Source organism: Cupressus sempervirens, chromosome 5 (assembly GCF_028749045.1).
Source record: "Cupressus sempervirens isolate cs-2001-9-10 chromosome 5, ASM2874904v1, whole genome shotgun sequence".
NCBI lineage: Eukaryota > Viridiplantae > Streptophyta > Pinopsida > Cupressales > Cupressaceae > Cupressus > Cupressus sempervirens.
The window spans coordinates 454,754,832-454,774,781 of NC_143122.1; positions in this window are offsets into that span (position 1 = coordinate 454,754,832).

Sequence of the window (19,950 nt, forward strand, 5' to 3'; positions counted from 1 at the left end):
TTGCATTCAGCCAATTAAACCTTATTTAAGTGACTTCAAAGTAAACAAACTCATAAAATGGAGATAGAAATTGGTGACACAAATATAGTGTTAATACTCCTTTGTATTATCCTTTTGAATGACTAATACAATAACCAATAGAATTCAAAGAAAAGCCCAGAACATCTTGTTGATTCTATCATTTCAATATCACCAAAGAGTACAAGTGGAAGCAAACTCAAAACAACTACATACTATTGGACTGACTGTCTATACTTTTCTTGAGAAACACAAAAATTATACAAGTTTTCAGACCATCACATTGCCTTGAAAACTCATTTATATAGACATGAGTTACAACAAGCAAAGGGCAAGTTTCCTTCCAAACAAGAAACAAAACATCATAACAAGAGACCAAAACGAGCATAATAGAATGCCAAGCGCATCAAAAACTCTTTGGGTAGGCCAGTCTCTATTACTACTACAAATCATCAACTTTTGATTTATCCCCTACTATTCCAGATCTTTAGAATACATGGCTACCAAACTAGCCAAAGAAGGGTTATCCTGTGGTGCCTCCAAATCATTTTTTTCCTATGGATTTTCACTGCTTTCACCCTGAACAGGCATTATTACTTTTTCACCTTCTTCTTCTATTAGATCTGGTGCTGATGTGTCAATGATCTACACCTCACCTTTTAGTTCATCATCATCATCTATACCACCTTCTTTTAACTACTCATCAGGAGCAATATCTACCATCTAGGTGTTAAATTGTGCATCATCAGGCCAGCTGCATTGTAGGATATCATCTTGCTTCTTTAATATATAGTTAGCCTCATTTTCAAAACCAACAAACTCTTGTCTCAAAGAATCAAAAAATAACTTAACTTTAACCAACTCCTCTGTCGTGATGGCCCACCAAACATGCCCCTTTTCATTTACAACTTTATTTATCCTTATGCAGAACAAGTCATCTAATTCATTTCTCCATTCATCATTTTTTTTCAATTTATTCTTTCTATCCAAGGCACAAGGAAATAAATCAAATTTTTTATTCTTATACTTTCTTAAATAATAAATAATTTTTAGTTGCAAAGTAATTCTCCTATTATCAAAATCTGACAGGTCATTAGCAACATCATACACTTTTTCAATATGGCCATGGGAAGACCTTATAATTGAATAACATAAAAGGGTGATTTCTTTCTCCCTTTTTCCCCACTTATTAACAATAGGCTTGAGGGTTTCATCATGGGTTTTCAGTTCCTCCCATACACTTGTCACTCTTGCCAACTGATCATAAAACAAGAGCCATTAAATTTTATCTACTAAATACATTAGAGCCTTTCTAAGCTTATCCTCATATTGCATATTTATCTCTATATGTAAGGCCCGTATCTTGCTTTTCTCTTCTTCAAAATCCTCAGCTATGTAATATTTTGGCCTTTAAGGTGTGTCTAGTATTTCTACAAGGGGGGTGGATTTAAAAGGTTCCACTGGAGGATGGGGGTATGTTATTCTTGGCTTGGTGGACTTCCCCATTAGCTTGTCTTCAAGCTCAATTCTCCTTTTTACCTCTTTATTATAGGCCTCAAGAGTTGTCTCATATTTATTTTACAACTCAAGCATAACTTGTTCTTCCTTCCTAGTAGTGGCCAAAAGAAATTTGGATGAATCCACATTCCAGTGTGTTGCCTACACGTGTGAGGTATCAGTAACCCTTCTTACAATTATGTTTCCCATCAATTTAGACTCATCTAACTTTGATGGTGTGGCTCTAGATCCTCTTGTTAATGACCAATTGACCAATGCAGTTTGATCCTCAACAAATGCAGTGCCCCTAAAATCCTTTTTATTATGGTCTTGCAAATTCAATTTATTTGAAACAAAACTGAAAACTAAAGCATCAGCAATATCCCAATTTGGTAACAATAAAATCTTAGAGGCCTTTACCATTTTCCTGCCCTCCTTAGGGCTTATAATATGAAATTCTTTCATCATTTCCTCTTTTATTTTCTTTTGGATGGAAGTTTCATCCATTTTTGGATGCTCTATTTTTAGGCTTTTGCATCTCTCTTCAAAAAATCCATATTTTCCCTCCATGAAAACTATTGAAAAGCCCTAGATCTCATGAAGCTGTCATCAGCCAAAAATTGATGACTTTCCTATTCTAACATAGGGTCCAACTCCCTACCTCTATAGTCTACTATTGTTAGATCCAAACTTGGTAGGGGAGGTTCTGGAGGGTTACCCTCATCTAATTCCACTTGACTAATAAAGATACCTCCCTGTGATCCCATTTGTTCAATCTGCTCGCCAATGAGTTGTTATTCTCCAATCCTCAAAGGGGATTGAGTGGGTGAATATTCCTCAACTTGAGGCCTCTTGTCTTTCATTACCTTCTACCTCTTGGGACTAGGTTCATCAGGTCTCTCCTCTTGGGCTGCACTAGTGGATCCCATTATTTTCTTGCCCTTATCTATAAGAGCCCTTTTATTTTGAATGATAGTATAACTAGGCTTCTTTTGTACAATTATCTGACCAACTCCTAAATTAGGAATGAAATTTAACCTCCTCATGACCTCTCTAGCCTTATCAAGATAAGAATCAATAAAAAATTATTTCTTTTCATTCATAGCTTCCATTATTTCAAGGAAGTTATTCATGAGCTTATTTATTCTGTCAGCCTGTGTATTAACATTATCTAAAGGACTATATTTCTAATCAAAACAATGAATGAATTCTAGGACCCGAGAATAAACTCTCCATTTTTCCTTTTTAGTTTCCTTCTCCTACAATTAGAATTCATTCCTTATAATGTCCTTTGGATAATATGAATCGTGTTTGACCTGTCCTAGCTTAATTCTATGGCTCAAAGTTTGATTAAAAAATCCCCCAGAATCACAAAAATGGGGATGGGAGACAGCCATCATATACTAATCCAAAATCTTATGCAAAAAGAGCCAACCCCCTTTAGTAATCCCAAACTAATGGGCCACTATACAGGTAGGGAAAATTGAACCTAGTTGCCTTTTCAATAGAAACATTTCTTCTACTCCTCCTAATTGCCATAAAACTTCAGCCATTACTACCTTGAAAGGTACTTGGTAAGGCAAGACATGAGGACTCCCTTTAAAACAATAGATTCTAAAAACTGTAGAAACAAGGTAAGGAATGATATCTCACCAATTATGTGAAACTTCCAAGTTATGGGGTTTGTCCATAAGTTTGAGGAGGTCCATTAATACCTTATGGATTCTAGGATTGTCTCTTAATATGAGGCATCTCAATTTAGAAGCAAAATACCTATCAAATTTGCCAAAATTGGCATTATTTGCATCCCAGGTCATATCTGAACTCCACAACTAGATTGGTAGTGCTTCCCCATTCTCTTCTCTATTCAATTCCATCTCATTACCAAAATATGTCACCCCCTTGAACAAGAACATATGCATCAATAGAGAATAGTGGCCAAAAGTTTTCTCCACTTTGCCCTTTGCAATTCCAACTAAACCAATATGAATTTCCTCAACCAAAAAGGAGCAAAATCAAAGATAACATCTACACCGAAAGAAGCAATCTAAACCATCATATACATAAGGCCAATGGGCATGAAATCCTGCTCATCCTCACCAAAAACATGGCACAGGGTTCTATATATTTCTACAGCCCAGGAAGTGAAAAGATTCTTCTTAAAAGGTTCCCTAGAGGCTGTGGTAATTACTGACAGAGTTTGTACCAATGTGTGCCCTCAGTGCACCTCCCCTAATCACATCCTTCTTTGCTTTGTATTCATTTTCTAGTTCTGGTAGATTTATTGGCACATGGTAATTTGACAATGGTTCTAGGTGAAAAACCTCTCTAATTTCTTCAGGAATAATCGAGATCAGAGGCACACCATCATTTCTTCTTACCACCCTAACAACTTGGTCATAATTATTGGCAATGGCTTCAAGCAAATCATAATCTATGAAAACACTTGGGACTACTAGCTTTCCCAAATCAAAATTCTAGACATTAGCATGTGGGGCAAACAAATTCCTCTCTAAAAACCACTTTTTAAACAAGACAAGACCAGTTTGCATAGTTGTTGCATTTCTAACCTAGTTCCCCTTTTCATACAGGCCATCAACAATCTTAAGCCTAGGGTTTAAGGAAATTAACCTTTTGACTTGTGCAGGCTCGGTGGTGGATTCTGGGAGTAATCCTAGAAAATCATCATGGACATTTCTATCCATATAATTAATTTTCCCAAAAAATGTTTTTTTAGTAGGCATCTTGATTGTAATAATAGGAATTGGAATGCTACAGATGTTGTATGTGAATACTTACTTGACTTGCTAGACTTTTTCTTCTCTGAACCTCTGCAATTGCTCTCGAACAAATGAGGAATCGCTTCATGTCTTTACCAGGCTTAACACAATACAATCAATAGGCTCTTGTGCTCAGAAAACATGAAATCTTTGTTTGAGTGAGACTAGAAGTGATGAAATCTCTTATATTATACTCTATTTTTCTCACACGTGAAGCTTTCATTCATCATAAATATATAAAATAGAGAAAAAAAGTGGCACCATACTTCCTTTTAAATTTGCATCATCAATCTTCAAAAACTCCTAGGATCATGAAATGAAAATAAGGCTGACTCACATTTCCTCTTAACACGTTGGTAGTCAACCAAATAAAATAACTCCATTTGTACCTTTCCTCTAATGTTGGCATTTCAAACTAGGTCGACAGATGACTGAGGACATGTGTCATCAACTCGCTACTTTGGTATACATAAATTTTGCACATCTTTCCATAGCAAGTTAGCAAGTATCGTCAATTTATGCTTGATCTAATGATTTAGAATCATTTACATGTTCTATGCATGGGGAGTGGGTCCAAGATACTGCTATCGCTGAATTGGCTTAACATGCTGGCACACATATATATATTATTTGATTTCTAATGACATCATTTTTCCTTGACTATGCCATGTTTGTCATTTTTAGGCATGTCACTACCTCACTATAGGTGAAAAACACAAACTTCCTGGTAGTGAAATAGCGAGCTTCAACAGAGTCAAAACTTCTTACCTATAAATGCTAAGTAGGATGCCACCGAGTCATTTAATCTGCAGAATTCATTTCTGATGAATCACTTGTTTGAGGCCCATCTCTTTTAACATTTCCACTACATCACAACCCTCCAACTAGTCGCTACCTTGCTATCGATGAAAACACCAACTTCCCGACTAGCAAGATAACGACTTTCGGCAGAGTCAAAACTTTGGTGACAGAGAACAAAAACACATTGATTGAAAATTTGTCAATTAGTACTGGTGTTAGAGAAGGTTGTCATGCATATCTATGAACTTGCATGGGAATTTCCATGATCACATTAGTTTTTAAAAAAATTTCCACTTCCTTTAAAATTTGGGCACTCGCTATGTCACTACCAGTAGGTCACATAGATTTTTTGATAGCGACTTTGCGAGTAGTCAGAGAAACTTCAATTTCGGTGACACCATTTTTTAATTCCTCCTCATGCTTCCTTTATGACACTGGCAATATTGGGAGATAGCACATGACCATAATGTCTTCATATTAATACAATTTTATCAGCATCAAACTTCACTTTCAGCACTAGGACATAGTTTTTCGATGGTCGCTACATCACTATAGGAAACAACCTCACAACTTTTTATAGAAAGTATGCAACATCCATTGATTCTAACAAGATCCAGCGAAGGGATAAGATTTTTCAAATTGACTCAACAATGACCTCAATGTAGGTGAGAAAGAATATTTAGCTGTTGTTAAGACTTTCGTGCCAAAATAAGATTTAAAAGGCAAGACCTAGGGTTTTACACAGATTTTAAAAGATATCAAAATATAAGACCAAAACCTAAAACCCTAGGACCTAACAAAAGAACTCACATCTAATTTTTTCACCTGATTCTAAGAAAAATTAATATGTAAAAAATAAAACCAACACATTTCATGCCTTCATCTATACACAATGTCTTTCTAGTTTCCTTCTACTCCCATGCCCATTTCATTTCATATGATCATCTGAAAATTGTGTCACTCTAAGCTCTCAACTATTTCCTCTTGATCGATATTCTCATAACTATTGAATGAGAGCTTTGAGATAAGCTATAGGCATCCATCAAAGCATAAATGATTTTGTAAAACAGTGTAGATGAAGTAGTAGCATTTTCCTTGGGAGACATGCTTGCAAAATGGAAGCATAGATAAGTCATGTGAAATGTTTGACAGGATCTGTGGGGTAGTACAAAGGATCCATGGTGCCTTCCTAGGCAAGTCTACAAGAGGTTGGAACACAGTAAATTAGAAGAAAATCCCAGTAACAAATGTATAATGTATAGTAATATTAAAACCTAGAAGGATTGCTACCAAAGAGGAAAAATTAATGCTAAAGATAACAATCTGATTTTGCAAGGTGAAGTAAAAGCAATTGCAATAGATGATCTAGTACTCAATTATGAAGTATTTTCCAAGACTTCAAAAATTGTGGCAAAACATTCATGTGAGCTAGTATTTTAAGAAAGAAGCCCCATTTTATACATTTATGAAGTTGTATATTAAAAGTGTTGCTCAACATTTTGACTTTTACTAGCTTTGAGGATGAGTCTCTTTAAGGAAAAGGGCATGTTGTGTGCCTAGACACAAAATAACATTATACTTGTGTTGGTATGATTTTTCACATGAAAAAAATTCCTTTTCCAGGTATAAAAAGTAGGTTGGAATCCATTAGTGGTGACTAGGGTTTCTGATTTAATCATCCATTTGTCAGCCTCTGAAAATTTTTGTTAAAACCCTATGTCTCAGTCCTTTTAAAATTTTTGGGTGCAAAATATTTTGAAAAGGGAACTTGGGCAAATATTCTATTTTCCTTTTATTCCACACCCCTTAGGTAGCCTTTTCTCTCATGTTCCCCACCGTCTAATTTGGAAAGATCCATAGTTATCACTATCTTGCTATAAAAAGATGTGCACTGTTTATGCATAGCGAAGTAGCGAGCACCAAAAATTCTAAAAGAACAGGACCATAAAATAAAGGGACGGTAGTCAAGGATTTGTGTTGCGGTAAAAAATTTAGTCACATGCATCGTGTTAGTATCATCAAGTAGGAAAAGGGACCCAGTAAAAGATAGCTAGAAAATGGTGCCGGAAAAAAAGTTTTTTGATGCCTTGCTAACTTGCTATCAAAAAAATTAAGCATTCCACCATTAGTGAAGTAGCAAGTAGTCATGAAATCAAAGAGCACGGTGACCTTCAAGTTTCTTGATAATCATACTTTTCCCAAGTGGAATGATGAGTAATAATTGCTATTGTTAGAAGCAGTCAATAAAGGTGATGGTGATTTGATTGGCTTTTATTCTTCTAGCATCAAGTTTTGTTGAAATCATCGGCGCTCACTACTTTGCTATCAAATTTTTTTGGCATCTTGCCATTAGTGACATAGCAAGATGCCATGAAATGAACACATGGTGGGATAGCAAGCAACATGGAAAGATGACTCAGATTTAAGAAAGGTTTGGCTTGTTGCTAGCAATGCAGATTTTCCTACGTCACCAATGCCCCGGACCCACGCCCCATTCATAAAGCATATAAGGGATTCTGACCATTAGATCAAACTAGAATTAATAGTCCTCACTATCTCACTATGGAAAGTTTCAAGTTATTTTCTCTATGTGACATAGTGAGTATGGGACCCACCACTCTTCAGGGTACTTTACGCAGTTTCTGTACCTTTTATTTGGTCTCAGATCAACCGCTATTGCTATCTCACCATGAAGAATAGCTCAAAGGATATGTATAGCAAGGTAACAAATAAGGACCCACCACTATTCTTCAAAGTAATACAATAATATGCCATCCACAAGATCAAGATCAAATCAATGGTTGTCACTACTTTGCTATGGCAAAGTGATCATTCTTTATGTATAGCGAAGTAGTGACCTATAGACACGTGTCCTCAATCTCCAGTGGGTCCAAAAAAAAATTCCATCAAGGATGAAGCTATGTATGTGGTCAATTTTCATTGGATTGACTGGCCAACTTGTCAAGTGGAATGCCAAGTTGTCTTTTTCTACATCCCTTGATCGTAAGATTTTCAAAGATTGACAACACATATTTAAACATAGAACATGGTGTCACTCTGTGTATTAATTAGACATGAAAGCTTCGTGTGTGAGGAAAAATTGAGTATAATACAGAATATTTTCTCATTTCTACCTTACGTGAACAAAGATTTTGAAAATTGGCAAGATTGTGAAACAACTAGTTCACATAGAAATTACAGAAATACAAAGAACAGGAGCTGAATTCAAGTAAGTAGTTACACTATCATCTTTGTAAGTTTTTAGTACTGCAAAGCATAGTCCAAGATGCCTTTGAAGAAGGGATTTTTAGGTTAGGAAAATTATTTGAATAGAAATGTGCATGATGATCTACTTGAGTTACTTCCTAAGTCTACTATTGAAATAGTACAAGTTAAGAAGTTGACCTCATTAAACCCTAAGTTGAGGATAGCAGATGGATTGTTCGATAAGGGTAATTGGGTCTGGGATGCTCATACCTCACAAACTAGTTCAAAATTGTTTAAGAAATGGTTTACAAAGGGAAAAATGTTTGCTCCACATGCCAAATATGGAATTTTGACCTAGGAAAGCTAGTGGTCCCCAGTGTTTTTATGGATTATGATCTCCTTGAGGCCATTGCAAAGAATTATGATCAAGCCACTAGGGTAGTGAGTAGAGTATATGGTGAAATTCTAATCACCATTAGTACAAAAGAGATTAGGGAAGTTTTTCATTTAGGACATCATCCTCCAAAGAACCTTTCAAGAAAACATGCTTCAATGCCAGGGCAGTAGAGATATATAGGACCCTGTACAGAGTTTTTGGAGAGGGTAAAAAAGATTTTATCCCTATGAGTTTCATGTATATGATTACTCAAATCTCCTCTTTCAACGTGGAAATAATTTTTGATTTTTATTCTTACTTGGCCGATGAGATTCATAGTGGATTGGTTGGGATTGCTAAGGGTAAGGTGGAAGGCTTGGGGCCATTACTCTCTACTGATGCACATGTTTCTATTTAAGGGGGTTATGTACTTTGGCAAAGAAATGGTTTTAAATAGAAAACAAGAAGAAGAAGCATTGCCAGTTCAGTTATGAAGTGCAGATATGACTGGGAAGCAAAAAATGCTAGTTTTGTTAGATTTGGTAGGTACTTCGCCTCCAAATTGAGGTGCCTCATATTGAGTGACAATCCCAACATCCCTAAGGCACTAATGCACCTTGTTAGGCCTATGGATAAACCCCATAATTTGAAGGTTTCACATAATTGGGGAGATGTCATCCCATATTCAGTTTCAGCTATTATCAGAATTTATGGATTCAAAGGGACACCGCATGTACTACCTTACCAGGTGCCCCTAAAGGTAGGAGTAGCTAAATTATTTTGGTAGTTGGGAGGAGTAGAAGAAGATTTTTTGCACAAAAGAGGGGCGGGATCAATTTTTCCCACTTCCACAGTAGCCCACCAGTTTGTGATAACCAAGGAAGGATGGGTTTCTCTTTACAAATTTTTGGACTAGTATAAGATGGTTGTATCTCACCCTCATTTTTGTGATGTAGAGGGTTTCTTTAATCTAGCTCTTAGGCATGGGATCAAGCTTCATCCAGTTGAGCATGAGTTTTATTTCCTTGAAGATGTAATAAGGAATGAGTACTCTCTGCAGGAGCAAGAGACAAAGAAAGAAAAATGGAGAGTCTTTTCAAAAGTTTTGAATTTTATTAATTGTTTTGATGAAGATTATAGTCCTCTTAGTAATGTTGTAACTACTATGGATAGAGTTAATAAGCTTATGAATACATTCCTTGAAATAATGGAGGTAATGAATGAGAAAAAAGAAATATTTTATTAATTCTTTTCTAGATAAATCCAAGGAAATAATGAGGAGATTGGGCTTCACTCCTAATATAGGGACATGTCCATTAATTGTTCAAAGGAAGCTAGGATATACTATCATTCATAATCAAAGGCCCATGGTGGATAAAGGAAAACATATAGTTGCATCTACTAGTGCTATGTTTAAGGAAAGGCCTCCTAAACCTTCTCCTAAGAGGAGAAGGATAATAAAGGAAGAGGAATCTCAAGATGATGGTTACTCACCTTCCCAAAACCTATGAGAATTGAGGAGGAGTGGCTTACTGATGAGCAGATTGAACAAATTGAATCACAAGGGGGAGTTTTTGTTACCTAACCAGAAATTTATGAAGGTAACCCCCAGGAGCCTCCTATGCCAAGTTTTGAGTTGACTATAGTGGATTTTAGGGGAAGGGAATTGGATCCTATTTTGGAACAAGCCGGTCAGCAACTTTTTTTTGATGACAGTTTTTTAAAGTCTAGGGCTTTCCATCAGTTTTCTTGGAGGGAAAACATGCACAATTTTGAGGAAAGATGTAAGAATATGAAAATAGAGCATCTAGAAATGGATGAAGCCTCCATTCAAAATTGAATAAAGGAAAAAATGATTCAAGAGTTCTAGAATATAACCCCTGAAGAAGAGAGATAGATGGTAAAGGCTGCAAATATTTTATTATTTCCCAATTGGGACATTGTTGATGCCTTGATTTTCAATTTCGTGTCAAATAATGTGGGATTGCAAGATCCAAATAAAAAAGAATTCTTGGGAACTGCATTTAGTAATGACCAAGATGCTCTTGTCATGTGTTCATTGAGAAGAGGATCCAAGGCTACTCCATCATAGCCTGATGATTCAGGACTAATAGGGAGTATCATTGTGAGGAGAGTTGCCAATACCTCACATGTCCAGGCAACTCACATGAATGTAGATTACTCTCAATTTGCCTTGGCTACTGTAGAGAGGGAGGAAAAGGAAATGATTGAGCTATAGAGAAAGTATGAGGTAGTTGTGGATGCCTATAATAAAGAGGTAAAGAGGAGAATTGAGCTTGAGAATAAGCTAATGGGGAGGTCCACAAGACCAAGAATAACATACCGTCACCCCCCAATTTAACCTTTTAAATCCACTCCCTTCATAGAGGTTCCAGATACACCCCAAAGGCCAGAATATTATACTACTGAGGACTTTGAAGAAGAAAAGAATAAACTATGGGCCTTGCATGTGGAATTGAATGTGAAATATAAAGAAAGATTAAGAAAGGCTCTTACATAGTTGGGGGATAAAACTGAATGGTCACTAGTTTATGAATAGTTGGCTAGGGTGATCAGTAACTGGGATGAAATGAAAGCAAGTGATGAGGCTTTGAAGCCTATTGTAAATAAGTGGGTAAGAATGAGGAAAGAGGTGACATTTTTGTGTTATTATGTTATAAAATTTTCTTGTGATCAAATCGAGAAAACTTTTGATATTGTTTCTGATCTTACTGACTTTGACAATAAGAGAATTCATTTGCAAAGAATAATAGTTGGCTACTTAGATAAGTACAAGAGCCAAAAGTTTAGTTTGTTTCCTTGTACCCTAAATAAGAAAAATAATTTGAAAAGAAAAGATGAATGGGCTAAGGAGCTTGATGATTTATTTTGTTTAAGAATGAATCAAGTTATTAATGAAACAGGACATGCATGGTGGGCCACAACAACTGAAGAAATAGTGAAAGCCCAAATATTGTTTGATTCTTTGAAACATAATTTTGTTACCATTGATAATGAGGCTAAGTATGTGCTCAAGAGGTAGAGTGATATTTTGTAATTCAATTGGCTAGATGACACACTATTTGACAAGTGGATGGCAGAAATAGCTCCTGGTGAATAGTTTGAGGAAATAGAAACTGATAGTGATGAGGTGCAGGGTGATGAGATCCAAATCATTGACACCATCACTACACAAAGCCAACAAGGAGAAGAAGACAAGAATGATCAGTCACTTTTAGTTGCAGATCTGGGCCCACAGGACACTGATACAACCAAAGAAGAGGGAAAAGTAGAAGTTATTCCCACCATGCAAAATAAAGACGGTGAAAGCCCACAAGTGGAGACTAACTTGCAATCATTAGAACAAACTTCATCAGTAGTTAGCTTGGTAGTTGCATAAAAAGAGGGATCAGAATAGTTACCAAATCAACAATAATAGAGAATGTAACAGAAGTGGACCCACTAAAAGGAATGTTTGATCTAGGCATCTTCTGTTATCCATACTTTTTTCATTTTGTGATAGGTGTATGTAATTATCTCCTAAAAAGGACACCTATTAGTTTCTCTTAGCCTATAGCTTGTTGGATCTCACATTATATAAGTGAGATTCTAGGGCTAGAGAAGGGTCTAATTTTCTAATGCTTAAATTTGGGATCTGTTCTTTATATTTTGCCATTGGATAGAGGAGAGGAGTCAATTAGCCTCTAGCCTTCCTAAAGTTCCTTGGATTCTTGATGGGCTAGAGATGTGGAATTTGTTAACCTATAAACTTCCTAAAGTTCGTTGGATTCTTGATGGGCCAAAGACATGGAATTTGTTAACGTATAAACTTCCTAAAGTTCCTTCGATTCTAGTGAGGACATCAATATGATAGGAAAATAAAGATACATCTTGTTGTAACAAAATACACTTACTTTTTAGACTAAAATGAAAAGGGTCCTTAGCTTGTCTGACCCTCTTGAAAATTATGAAAAAGGGTCCTTAGTTTGAGCTTCACTTGGTTTCAAGAATACTATAATATTCTCTACTTAACAAGGCCAACCATGTGAAGGTGGAAGCTCATCTGGCCTCACCCCCCTCCCCCTAACATCAGTCTAAAGTACCCATTATCATCTAATTACATACTTCATTCATTCATTCATCCATTTATGAACTATAACATTCAATCAATATAATCACATAACATTCATTAATACGATATAAAATTCATTAATACACAATACTAATCAAGACTTCATTAACACATAACAATATTCATTAACATAAAATAAAAATATGTCTTAATATGCATCATTCATACATAATTACTTTAAAAAAAGTTCTTTCATTATCCAACAAGGTTTATCAAAGAATATTTTTAAAACATCATTTCTATTTTTTTGTTTTTCTAAGCTCTCTTAAGAAAAGCACTCATAGGAGCATCCATATCTACATCATTCTCCTCCTCTTCTAGCACGTGTAATGTCAAATTACGATGGCTCCTTCTCTTTGGAGGAGTAGGAGGCTACTACACTAAAGGGGGCTTTGTTGCAAGAAAAGGTGAATGGGATAAATTGGCATACTCTTTTTCTTTTTCTAACTGTTACAAGTCTTTAATTAAGTATGAATACAAAATAACATGCATTTTTCTTACCTAATAATGCCACATCATGTACATCAACATTTTGATCTGCCACTGTGTCAACATGTTGAACACTTGGAACATGGTCCACTCCTTCAGCATGATGTTCAACATGCTCTAAAATATTCAAAAAAAGGATACACATCAAATTGCAATTGAATATGTCAAATTGTATTCATAATTGCATAATTAATTTCCAATAGAAAATTAATACCTCCACCACTATAATGCACATCATGGCCTTTGTCATGAGAAGGTTCTGTGGTAGGATATGAAGGCTATAGTAAAATGTTATGCACATTGTTATGTAGTCAATTTACGTTTAAAACTAATACTAAAAAAAAAATCTTCTCAACTATTCAATTTCATTCACTTTTCATCTGACCAATTTACCTATGAGATATCATTTGGTGCACTAGATTCTTGGGCAAGGCTTACAGATTCTTCGCATAGGCATGCAGCCACAACTTTATAGCCTTCCTCTATGACCTCCACATTGAATTTTGTGCCCTATATTTTTTTCTTGATAACGTCAATTTTCCATGTATGGTTTCATTAAACAAAACTATTTGCAATATTATATTTTTTAAAAATGAAATTTCATTCCTCTACTTACAAGTCAAGATTGGAGATTCATATAGCCACCAGAGCCAAGTTTGTGTTGGCTAACCTTTTCTACTCTCACTTTTGTAGCCATGGATGTGTCCCTCAATCTATGAAAAATTTAAAAAATCTTAGATTATATATTTACAAATATCAATAATTAGTGCATGATTACAATGTACTCAATACTATAATGACATACCTCTTTTTTCCATGCGCTGCTTCATTATCTCTATCTTCACATAGCCTTTTCTCCTTTGCATCTTCTATTATTTCATTCCACTCCATCAGTGCAATCATAGGAGGATGGTTGTACTTTGGGTTATCCTTAAGAGCCCTTCTATATTGATCCCTCATAGTCTTTATATGCTTTGCTACTCTTTTCAAAAGTAGGCCAGTGTCAAAAATGTTTTTCCCAAATTTCTCCTCAAAAGATGCAATCAGCTAATTTTTTAATTCCACAACTTGTACATTCTACCTTTTTAAAAACAAATAGATTGTTAGATCAATAATTTTAATATATTACAATAAATGGAAAAAAAGAAAAATTATGTAGCAATGATATGAAACTACATACCTTTTACGTATGGTGGGTCCAAATAGTCTCAATGTCATATAAAAAAGATGTTCAAAGAAAGCATTATTACCTACAAAAACATAAAGGATTTATCAGTCCAAAATGAGTAATGTAAAAGTAAACTAAATTTACACTTTAAATAATTACAATTTTAAAGCACCTGGAAGCTTTCATTCTTTTAACAGAAACATAGTTTTCTTATTTGACAATAATGTCCCTTCATATGAACCAGTACTAATCATATGAACTGCTCTAGGAAATGGATCAGCTTTAGTAGTACTTCTCTCTATTGGTCTATCAACTGAAACATCATGACAATTAAATGATAACTCTAGTACTGCTCCCTGTTGGTCTACCTCCCTACCTATCTCCATGTCTCTCTATGTGTGGGTATATGTGTGTGTGTGTGTGTGTGTGTGTGTGTGTGTGTGTGTGTGTGTGTGTGTGTGTGTGTGTGTGTGTGTGTGTGTGTGTGTGTGTGTGTGTGTGTGTGTGTGTGTGTGAATGTATGTATGTGTGGTATGTGTATACATGTGTTTGTGTGTATGAAAGCTTCTATAGACATCATTTAATCATTGATATGCTTGTCATGCCCAAACTATGAGGGCAAAAACACACAATTATTTTTTAGTTTTTTACTAAGTATAGTTATTATTTAAAGTGCTTAAAGATGAAATGATTGAGACAACATTCTACGCACAGGTTCCCTACAAGATGTCTTAAGATTATAACATGAGGAAGATTACATCATTAAGATATTAAAACTTTTGTGATAAGACTGATATCGTTAAACTTATGTTCTTACATTTCTTATACAACATTATAGTAAGAGTTAATTAAATAATGATGTAGATGACTATAAAATTTGTTCAATGAAACAACTAAGCAAATAACGTTGACATTAAAACTTATTTTAGATGGACAATAACCATAAATCTAAGACCAGTTAGTACTCACAAATTCAGACTTACTTCAATACTAAAACTAAATATATATTTAACTAATATATCATCAATACAAAAACTAACATTACTAAGAAAATTATATATTAAAATTTTGAGCAATGGGTTACACCAATAACACAAGTAATAACTAACTAAAATTTACTTAATTTACGTTTACAACTTAACTATTTAAAATTAATAACAATTAGCAAAAACATAATTAAAATAACTATAAAATTGAATATATGCTACTAATTACAAACTAATATTAACAAAAATAATTAATATTAACACAACGAACAACTAATTTGAATTTTAATTAATTAACTATCTACTAATATCAACTAACACATTAAGTTACATTTAAAATTTGCTTAATAAAAAAAACTATATGAAATGACAAAAATAAAAGTAAATACTTACTAAACATATTTCACACTAATCTAATAACTAAACTAAATCTTAATCTAAACAAATCTAACTAATATAAAACAATTAAACTAGTCCATACATAAAAATTAATAACAAACTAACCTAAACTAACATCTACCCTACTCTAACTCTAAACTCCCACTCCACTCCCCTCTTCCCACCGGTCAAATCAATCTCCCTAACCCCAAGCCCCTGCGCAAATCCAAGTACTACAACAAGTACCGCACTCTGCCCAAGGGTGGGGTCAAACGCAAGCTAAAGCCTTGCTACATGAGCAGACCACAAATGAATGGAGGGTGACCAAAAGCAAGGTTTTTTTTTAAATTTAAACCAACTTGATTTTTTTTATGGTTAGCAAAAATAAAGGGAGGTGGCAGAGGGTGACGTCATCTTGCATGATGGCAAGTTGACTTTAGCAAAGGTTAAGCACTTTTTAAAACTACCTTTTTCAAACTGACGTCCCAAGAGGAGGTGAAGCATTGATTGAAAAGTTTTATAGATGGCAAAGGGGATATTTATAAGAGTTATTTCTTAAAGTTTAGTTGTTAGGAATAAGATATATCTATTTTTTCTTTTTTGAATTTCTTTTGAATTTTGAACACTAATATTTATATTTTCTTTTTATTTATCTTAGTTCAAAAATTAAAAAAGATAAGAATATTCTGAGGAATATTCTCTATTGCAAGGGCATTTAAAATCTCTCCCATACAAAGGACAGAGAGTTTTACTCTCTAGGAACACTTTTTTTTGAAAATTTCTTAAGTATAGAATTACAAGGCAAGTATATATATATATATATATATATATATATATATATATATATATATATATATATATATATATATATATATATATATATATATATATATATATATATATATATATATATATATATATATATATATATATATATATATATATATATATATATATATATATATATATTTTGTCTATATTTTTGAATAGAATTAAACACATGGATACAATAGTTTGAAGCCTATTAACACCATATTTAATATGATCTCCTATATAACTTGAGTTTGCAATATATCGATTTTAGATGTTATTTTCTTCCGAGACATAGTTGACATTTGAACATATAAGGAACATATAAAGAAACTAGAAAATTTGCTTATCCGACTAAATCTACATCCATGATATAATTTTCGTTTCCAACATAAAGATAAGCTTGAAATTTGCCCAATTAAATCCACACCATTTCCATCTTATTTTAATGTGCATCCATCCAAAATAATGTGTTACAAAATTTAATCACATGACCAACAATTATGCTCAAAACACCAATTTTATTGGCAAACCTGATTCAAGGCTCAGCCAGGAAAGAATCAGGAAGAAAACCCGGCTTCATTGCCATTTACAATAAGGTTTAAAATAAAATTTACAATAGAATCTAAATCCCAAATTTCAACAATTAAATCAAATTTTCTTCATGATCATAATCAAAGAATTTGTAGTGTTTTTTGAATCTCGTTTCAAGAACCATGGAGGAAGCAAATATCTGATCGGCTGACAACCAAGCATAACCAAGAGAAAATAAAACATGCATAATCATACATGGTTTACACAATAGGATTCACAATGAATCAAAACTAGGGAAAGGTGGATTCTTCCAACAGGAGAAGTCAAGCACAACACCAATTCAAATGCCCAATCGGGGCTAATAACCAAGAACTTTCGTTCTTTCATTTAAACATGCCATACTCATACTAGGTTTGTGCTGACGGGTAGGGGCCCATAACACCCTACCCTTTATCCCTCTTCTCATCTTGAGAAGAGACTCTACACTGGCTAGAGTCCAACTAAACAAACCTTTCCCAAAATTGGTCACTTCTGCCCTCTCCAAGGGTGAGTAATACCAAAACACCCATGCAAGGAAAACTCAAAATTGCAAACATAAACAATAAAGGAAAAACAACCAAAATAACATGGTTATCAAATCTTCCCAACATACCCACATCCATACAAACAGTGAAACAACAACAAGGTAGCATGAACATGAAACAAACCATAAAAACTAAATAGGGGAGATGAGAATTTCCTACCTTCACAAAGAGGTAATGGCAATGAACAAATTTGAGTAGACTTTCCACTTCCTTCCTTCAATCTTCAAGAAATCTTCTCTAAATGTAGAGATTGGGTAACAACCAACTAGTCCAAGGAAGGCCTTTAAATAAGCCTCCAACTCAACCACCCAAAAGGAGCAATAACTATTTCCACCCACTAGCAATTCTAGAAACTCCTAACTCAACCTACACTATGGTTAAACCCTAAGTGGAGATGAGGTGAGGTAACTCAAGATAACCATGATCAATTTTCGCACAAAGGCAAAAAGGGACTTTTTGAGTGACCTCAAAAGTCAAAAAAAGGGGCTTAGCGGTTGGAAAAGACCCCTAACCCATACTCATACCCTTTGGTTAGAATAATAACATGTTTTAAAGCCTTAGGAATAGTTTTAGAGCTACACAAAGGCTAGGAAATAATTAGGACCCACTAACAACTCTAACTTTGCAGATTAAACACAATCCGGTTTAAGGGATGACTAACCTTGATTAAGGACCTAATAGAAAACTGACACTAACTTAAACCAACTTGGTCCAAAGGTTAAACAATTAACCCTGAATAGCCACTAAAACACATAACCATTTTATGAGTGTCAAGCGACACTGAAAGAACATAATTACGAACATTGACATTCACTGAACAAAGAAGATACATACTTACATCTCACAATACAAATACGTGAATTACAAACAACAAGGTTTCCAAAATTAGCACATAGAGATCAGTTATGTTCCTTCGTGGGGTTTCTTGGCTAAATATCTGCACACTCATTGCACACATCAGTAGTCCCATAAAATCACATGTACATAAATGTATACGTATCAGAAATTTACTTAAATTAAAACATACATCAATAAAGGTTTCTTCATCCTACATAATTATTAACCATTTAAAATATCTTACATCAAAGTCTCAATCCTACATTTACTGATTTCATCAACATACATATACATGAAACATTAAATGACAATCATCAAATATCTCTGAAAGTAACATCACACAACATGAAATAATAAAGTATGTTCTAAGCATCAGATAATGTCTCGACATCTCGAGTCGTGAATAACAAAATAATAGTAATGCATCACTATGCTACGATGGGTCGGGGCGAGGCCTCACAATGCTACTTCATTGTTCATCAACTTGTAGAAATACATTACAAATAGCACATTACAAAATATAGCAAAACAAGGTTTTACCAGTTCTAGTGGGCATAGACAGGGATGTTTGCATGGTCCTTGTTGCCAACAATGCACCAAGCAATATTGGACTGCCAATTGAAGGAGGAGTTTGTACTTCATCATGAGCTAAAGAATAGAATATTTTTAGCAAATACATTTGCAATGGATAAAGATCAAATGGGATACTAGTGAGAAACATCCTCAAAAAAAAAGGTAAGTGTTATATTGTTGATCAAAACAAACAAAGTCTTACTTACATGAAGGTTGTGCGCAACAACCCTCACCATGTTCACCATGTGATGTCGCAAATGACACATATGTCTATACAAGAACACATAAAATTAGAGATCATGATCCATAAGATACTATAAAATATTAATATCTATTTAACTTCTATTACTACTTTAGTTGAATTACTGCTTACCTTCAAAGATTGGATTCTACAGTCCAATTCTATTCTCAATGCCTCTTTCTCCTCACTTCTGTCACCCTCGATGATAATGTTAACAAGTTCATCAGCATATCTTTGCTTAATTTTCTAGGTGATAAATATAGGGTCAGTACTAAGGGCAATGTCATGTAGATATGACGACCATATTTCAGATTGCATTTGATCAGCGATCATTCTAGCTTTTTCCTATCATTTGTGACATCAAATATTGGTATAATTTCATCAAAATAACTCCAAATCCATAAAGAAAAGAACATAATAATATGACATTTGTTTCTATATTAACATTAAAATTTACAATAATTAATGTTTACCTCTATTGAAGGTGTCTGAGATGGTGCATCCATATCGCCCTGTGAAAAAAATTAGTAAGTCTTAGA